Source organism: Heterocephalus glaber, unplaced genomic scaffold (genome assembly GCF_053883595.1).
Source record: "Heterocephalus glaber isolate CG9 unplaced genomic scaffold, H.glaber_assembly_v1.0 deba00001813, whole genome shotgun sequence".
Classification (NCBI taxonomy): Eukaryota; Metazoa; Chordata; class Mammalia; order Rodentia; family Bathyergidae; genus Heterocephalus; species Heterocephalus glaber.
The window spans coordinates 50,361-57,759 of NW_028258484.1; the positions used below are offsets into that span (position 1 = coordinate 50,361).

At 48.7% G+C, this 7,399-nt stretch overlaps 1 long non-coding RNA gene across 1 annotated transcript; it reads right to left on the reverse strand.

The window, feature by feature from the left end:
* Nucleotides 1-1,478: 1,478 nt before the first annotated feature.
* LOC147820655 (uncharacterized) lies at nucleotides 1,479-4,736 on the reverse strand. The gene is made up of 4 exons (XR_015448358.1): nucleotides 4,359-4,736; nucleotides 2,855-2,973; nucleotides 2,036-2,166; nucleotides 1,479-1,795 (listed from the first exon to the last, which is right to left on the reverse strand). It is a non-coding gene; the product is annotated as an uncharacterized LOC147820655 (long non-coding RNA).
* Nucleotides 4,737-7,399: the final 2,663 nt, after the last annotated feature.

Below are 7,399 nucleotides of genomic sequence, written 5' to 3' on the forward strand. Positions count from 1 at the left end.
TGGTATAGTTCGTTGGGGGGAAAGAAACTCGTGTATCTGTGCTGTTACCTTTTTCAACACTAGTGTTTATTGGCCAGACGTGCTTAGTGATCGCTTATTTTATTCATCTTTTTGAAGAACCAGGTTTGGGAGTTATTGGTTAGTGCTACTGATTTTTATCCTTCTCCATCAGTAATTCCTGTTCTTAATATTTATCTTTCTACTTCATTGAAATTTACTTTGTTTCAAGCTCTAGCCTTCTGAATGGAAAACTTGAATCATTTATTTAACCAGTTGATCCTCCTCCTAAACCAGGCAAGGACTTGGAGTTCATTTTGTTGGCCTCCCATTTTTGTTTTTCCCTCGAGTACCGGGGATTGAACTGAGGACCTTGCGCTTGCGAGGGCGGCAGCGGCACCACTGAGCTAATTCCCTGGCCCGAGTTGGTTTTGTTTCATCCTGGCTCCCTCAAATGTGAATGTCCTTCAGAATCCTGATCGCAAAGCCCATTGGAGGAGAACCGGCTTGAGGGAAGTAGAGAGTCCTGGGGTGTTTTGTTTGTTGGTTGGTTGGTTGCTTTGTATGTGGTAGCGGGGATCGAACTGGGGTCCTTGAGCTTGCAAGGCAAGCGACGGAACCGCTGAGCTAAATCCCCAGCCCTGGAGAATCCTGGGTTTTTTCATGACCTTGAGTTTTGGGTGTCTCGGATGCGGGCTAGAGATGTTGGTTGGACGTGGTCTAGAGTGAGAGGAGAGGTTTTGGCTGGGACCTAAATTCCTGCATTGAACCTAGGGGCCCACCCGTCTATATGTATGTATGTATATGTGCATGTACGTATGTTTGTTTGTGTGTATGTATATAATTCCTGTAGTGCCTTAGGAATCATAAGTTCCTTGGAGCGGGCAGGGGGAAGCTTAGTCAAGTTCTCAAAGTCAGCATCACTTGAGGTGCGTGCAAAAATTGTAGATTGGTGGGCCCCACCTTCAGAGTGTGTTGTTGTTGTTTGTTTGTTTGTTTGTTTGTTTTGGTACTGGCATTCGAACTCAGGACCTTCTGCTTGGGAGGTAAGGGGCAGAACCACTGAGGTAAATCCCTCGCCCCTTTCAGAGATTTTAGTACAGTAAAACCAAGTAGACCTAGAGGTGTAGCTCAGTGGTAGAGTTCTTACCTAGCAAATTTGAGGTCCTCGGTTGGATTCCCAGTGCCAGAAAAACATATTTGTTGTTTTGGGTACTGGGGATTGGACTCGGAACCTTGCACTTGCAAGACAGGCGACTGAACCACTGAGCTAAATCCCCAGCCCCAATAATTTTACTTCTTTTTCTTTTTCTTTTTTTTTTTTTTTTGGTACTGGAGATCGAACTCGGGTCCTTGTGCTTTCGCAGCAGGCAGTGAAACCACTGAGCTAAATCCCCGGCCCCCAAAAAACAAAGAAACAACAAAAGAGAAACAGAATTGTAAAGGACTGAGAATGCATTAAGAATCCACTGAGGTGATCATTTTAAATAAGGGTAAAATGTTAATTTATTTACATTAATTCTATCATTGTCCTGTCTCTGAGCAGTCAGAGTAACAATAAGTATAATAAGTAAATCTGTATGTGACAGGAATGGCAGCAGTGGGCCAAGAGCCGGCCCCAGGTAGAGCTCAAGAGATGACACCTGTCGTGGAGATGCCAGGAGTTCCGGCTCTACAGCTGGTGGGGAAGAGGTTATAGGTCCTGGCTCTTGGTGTGGGGCCACAGCTGGTGAGGGAGCTGCAGGTAGAGCAGGCAGGAGCTCTGCAGGTGGGACTTGATCGGGGCCTGGAGCTGGCACTGCAGGTGCAAGGGGAGAAAAGATCAGTAACTGTCCATATACCTCCCAGGCCAAACCCTCTGCCTGTCCAAGACAGCTGTGTGCACCAACACAGCCCCAGGAAGTCCTCGCAGACAGCATCCCCCCCCCCACTGACTGCTGAGTGTCTCGATGTTTCTGGGTGACCCAGTATCTCCACTCCTTGCTGAGTTCCAAGACCCATCTCCTCCCCGTAGGCCCACAGCCCCAGAGACCCATACCACAGTCCTCCACACTCTGGAGCTGTGCCTCAGGAGGTTCGGGGCGATCCAGATGGTCCAGGAGAAGCTCATCTATGGACTCTATCTGAGAGTTCAGCTCCAGTGAGGAGTTTGGAACAGAAGAGGTGGACCTGGGAAAGATAGGTGTAGCTAGCAACGTGAGAGGTCTGGCCGTACTTCCCACAGTAGCTGCCCAGTTCACCTGCAGGGAAGGACAGGTGGGCCTCCTGCCCAGTCTGTGCCCTGTCCAGCCCCACCTACTCCTCATCGGAGATGGGACAGTGCAGTCCCAGGCAGCCCTGAGATGCTGACAGAAGGCTTCCTGGGAGGCAGTCCTTGTTTAGTGGTTTGATACCTCTGCCTTCTTCAGGGAAGCCTGAAAAGGTGTCTCTCTGCCCCTTTCCATTGGCGGGTGAGCTCCACGAGGACAGGAATAGGTATCTGGTGTGTTCTTGCACCCAAGGGCACATGGCTGATGTTCCATAAAAATCTGAGAAGTGTGTGGGCAGTAAGAGTCTGTGAGTAGGAGTCAGAGCTGAGTCTCTAGTTTGTGCGGCAGTGTGCTCCCCTGTTCTCTGCCTTTTCTGGCCACCTCTTGCACTCTCTGTATTGATAGGTAGGGAGGCCAGGTGGGTGTCACATCTCCCCTAATGTGAGCAGTGTTGTTTGTGCTGCCCGGGCTGACTGCGCAGCCTCCAAAATTGGAACCCAAAAGGGGAGTGATTGTGTCTGTTCTGCTTCTAAGATCATGGTCATTACCTAGAAAAGCGTCTGCACCTAGTGTCTCTTCACGTATATTCATGCATGCATGGCACTCACCTGCTCTTCCTGTCCAGGAAGGCCTTCTCCAGCGGCTCCGTCAGGGTGTGGGGTGCCCCTGCCCGCACTGTGTTCACTCTGCAGACCTCTGCCGGGCTCTCGGCCGATTGATGTCCAATCTGTGATGAGACAGTGGGGAGATAGGGAATTGGTGTCCCGTCAACTGATCCAAAGGGTTTGGAGCTGAAGCATAGACCACACTCCAAAGGGTCCTTAGAGGCCCATGGCAGAGAGGGCACAGGATGGATCGTTTAGAAAAGGGATTCTCGTATTAAACGTGACATTTTACAAGACACACGAAGGAATAATAGCATTTTCAGGACAGTTCATTAGAGGAGCAGAGGCTGTCTATAACTCTGTGCATGAGAGCAACAGCCCATGAGACCTGTGATGACCTCCCATTGTAGAAATGGGAAAACAGAGGCCCATCCGTGGTGTCCCTGTCGTTTAGGAGGTCGCACAGAATGTTCCCTGGTTTCTGGTGAGAAGTCTCAGGGACAGAATCAGGTGCAGCTTCCTTAGCCTTGTAAGGTCGAGCGGCTGCGCTCCCTGCCTCCCCTGTACAATGTCACGTAGCCAGCGGGGCCCCACGGTGTGAGACAGCAAGAGCCAGAGAAAAGGACAGAGTAGCATGGCCTGATGTGGGTGAGCTGGGCTCTGCCAATGCGATGATGTGTAAGAGCTGAGAGGGCGGAAGGACAGTTGGGGCAGGGCTACATGGAGGCTTGGTCTAGGATTACAAGGAGGTGAAATGGCAGAGTTAAATCATGACAGGAAGTGAAGTGACTGAAGTGTCCCTGTCCGTATCCTGATGCTCCCGGCATGGTGTGGACAGTGACCTTGCCCCTGGCCAAGTGAGTGGCTGAGCAGAGAGGATGTTGTAGACGAGAACATGGACCTCAGACTCCTTTGGGAACAGGACCCCAGGCCCGCTGTGTACCAAACGTTGGAGGGGGTGCTCAAGTGGTTATTTAGCCCCAAAGGTCCTCTCAGTTCTCCTCTGCTCAGAGTCCCCTCTGCTCACACTCGCACACTGCACCCGAGCTGGCATCTGAGGTTAATCGTGGGGCCCCAATGTCTGGTACAGGGACGTGGCATACAGGCCCCCAGTGACCAGCTCCCGGAGGTGTCCTGTGTCCAGCGTCCAGCTCTGTTGGGACAGTGCCCAGCAGTTGGCAGGGAAGCGTGAGGCTGTGCTAGACCACAGTTTGTGCCGTTTTTGCCCCCAGACAACCTTGTGCTCCTCAAAGAACAACACGCCGCCCTGTCGCGGGCTGCCCTCCTCAGGAGGATAGGAGATGACAGTGGAGCTGTGGACAACCCCTTGGGCACTGCCTTTGTCTCCCTGGCAGCCCTGTGCAGGGTGGGCGAGTGATAGGACCCTCAGCTCCCGGCCTCCCGCCACCTGTGCCTGTCCAGGAGGACTTCTCTCAGCACCCTGTTCCCCCTCCCATCTCCCACACACTCTGAGGATGAAGTGCTGGATTTGGGCCAAGGGACTCACAGTGGTGTCCGGGTCTACGTAGACCTGTAGTGGATTCGGTGCCTCTGAGCGGATGAAGGTCGGGCCTCGGGACACCTGCCCTGGGCTCTCTCTCGTCTCTGGGCATCTGGGGGCTGGGTCTGGTGAGACCTGCCCTGGGCTGCCCGTGACTGTTGGGTGGTTCCTGATGAGGGTCCTGAAGCTTCTGGGCCGAGTGAACCATCCTCTCACTCGTTGGCAAGTGGTTTCCCTGCGTGGGGTCCCGAGGCTGCGGCCTGGAGGCCTGGGAAAGCAGCACAGCATGTTCGCTGCTGCCTATTTCCAGCCAAGTGACTGGGAGGGCAGTTGGCGCTAGACCGTGGTGCCTGGTGACAGGGTTCCAAGGTCTGTTTGGACCTGTCACCAAGGAAGTGAGGTCATGTGCTGGGGTCCTTAGCTGAGCCCCCCCCTTCTGATAAGAAGACACTTTCTGATAAGAAGCCCCCCTTCTTTTCGTTTGTGTTTTAAGAGTAGGACAATTTGATCGCAAGATAGGTTCTGTCTAAGAGGGACAGAAGGGGACCCCTTTCTTTTCATAGTGGAAGAAATCTCTGTTCTCCCCTTAGAAACAGCAAGTGAAAACCTAGAAAAGCTGTGTGGTTTGAGACTCTGGTGAACGTTGAAGATTTAACGCAACAAATATGCAGATGCTTAAATGTGGCGGCCCCAGGGCACAGTGTCCTTTTCCATCCAGAGGGTCCATTGTCTCTGAAGATGCAGTGCTCAGTGATATCACTTAGAGATCTGTGAAATTTTAAGATGATTTTCTTTCATGGGTCGGTTTCAGTTTTATTTCCTTTTCAGTCGCAAGTATGGAGATGTATTAAGAATGTCCGTAATAATTTTCCTTAACAGGTATGAATGTTTTAAATGTTAACCCCTGCATCTATGGGAGTAGAGGATCCCTAGTAGGTGTTAATTTTCAGGGACATATAAGTTGATTCCTTATTCCTACTTCGATATGGAACTCGACCACAAACTGCTGTAGTACTCCGTACTCAGTGTGAGGAGGGACAGCAGGCGGTATTTGCAAGGTGAATTCTTTTTACATCTGTAGAGATCATCACCCCAATGGTGATGAAGAACACACGCACACATCATCTGGAAACTTTTCTTGTGGCTGTTATTATCACTTGCTGTCCTCCCATCCCAAGAAGACCATGTGCTTTGCACCCCTGGTGGATCATTTGCCTTTTCTAGAGGCGATGGAGACCCGTAAGCCTTCAATAGCAGTGTTCTTTGGTAGGTCTTATTCAAGCAGTGTCACCATGCTGCATTCCCCCTGTGCTGCTGCTTGTCGGTGGCGAAGCCATTGCATGCCATTGTGTGGATGAATCACAATGGTTCACGCATCCATCTGCGGATGGCCATTTGTTTTTTTTCCCGTGTTGACCCTTAAAATTCAAGCTGCTCCGACCGTTCCTATACACACGTTTGTAGGAATATAGACTTTCATTCCCAGGGGAAAATACCTAGCTGTGAACTTGTGAGCTCATAGTGTTGCTGTCTGTTTAACTGAGAGATTGGTGATATATCTTTTGAAGTGGTTGGTTTCCTTTTTCTTTTTTTATGCATAGTCTCTTTGTCACTTTCCTTTATTACTAATCCTCAGTAATTTGATAGTGGGTAATGCAATAAATATTTGCTGTCTTCAGAATGTTTTCAATTTTTATGTTTTTTATTTTAATGTAATAAAAGTGGATATTAATAATGAAAATATCAAAAGCGCTCTTCTTCTGTGAAAAAATAAAACCAAATTTCAGAAGAAAGTCATTAGAGAGTAGCGATAGTTAATGCATCGTGTGTCAGAATCTGAAAAGAATGGCTCGGAGTTTGAGTCATAGACAATAAAGATTCTTATACTGAAAAAACAAGCAGCTATAAGCACCAAACTTTCTCTTCAATAAAATGAAGCAAATGGACATATACATTAAAATAGTTTTTAAAATATTTCTTTGGTTTGTATTTGGTAGCGGGGATCGAACTCGGATCCTTGAGCTTGCAAGGCAAGCGACAGAAGCACTGAGCTAAATTCCCAGGCCTGGAGAATCCTGGGTTATTTCATGACCTTGAGTTTTGGGTGTCTTGGATGCGGGCTAGAGATGTTGTTGGACGTGGCATAGAGTGAGAGGAGAGGTTTTGGCTGGGATATAAATTCCTGGGTTTCCTGCAGTTTACCTAGGGGCACACAGGTACGTATGTATGTATGTATGTATGTATGTATGTAATAACTGTACTGCCATAGGAATCCTAAGCTGCTTGGAGCGGGCAGGGGGAAGCTTAGTCAAGTTCTCAAAGTCAGAATCACTTGAGGTGTCTGCAAAATATGGTAGATTGGTGGGACCCACCTTCAGAATTTGTAGTTGTTAATTGTTTGTTTGTTTTGGTACTGGCAGTGGAACTCAGGATCCTCTGCTTGTGAGGTAAGTGGCAGAACCACTGAGCTAGATCCCTGGCCCTCTTCAGAGCTTTTAATACGGTAAAACCAAGTAGACCTAGAGGTGTAGCTCAGTGGTAGAGTTCTTACCTAGCAAATGTGAGGTCCTGGGTTCCTTTCCCAGTGCCACCAAAAGAAAGGAAGAACAAAACAAAAACAAAATAGCCTCGGTAGGTAGGAGAATGTGCAGTTTTATCAAGTTCCTACATGATGCTGAAGCTGCCAGTCCCAGTACCTCACTTTGAAATAACTTTTTTTCAATATTTGGAATTTAACCCAGGGCCTCTGCACCGAGCTACTTCCCCAGCCTATGTGTGTATATATATATATATATAGAGAGAGAGAGAGAGAGAGAGAGAGAGAGAGAGAGAGACACCTTGTGTCCAACTTTATATGTACATGTACATATATATACATGGTATATATACATGCATATATATGTACATATATGGCGAGACAGGGTTTTACGAAGTCACTGAGTTGCTCCAGCTGAGCTGAAGTTGAGATCTTCCTGCCTCAGCTTCCCCAAGCACTGAGATTACAGGAGTGCCCCACCGTTTCCACTCTTGAAGAACGCTGGTGTGGA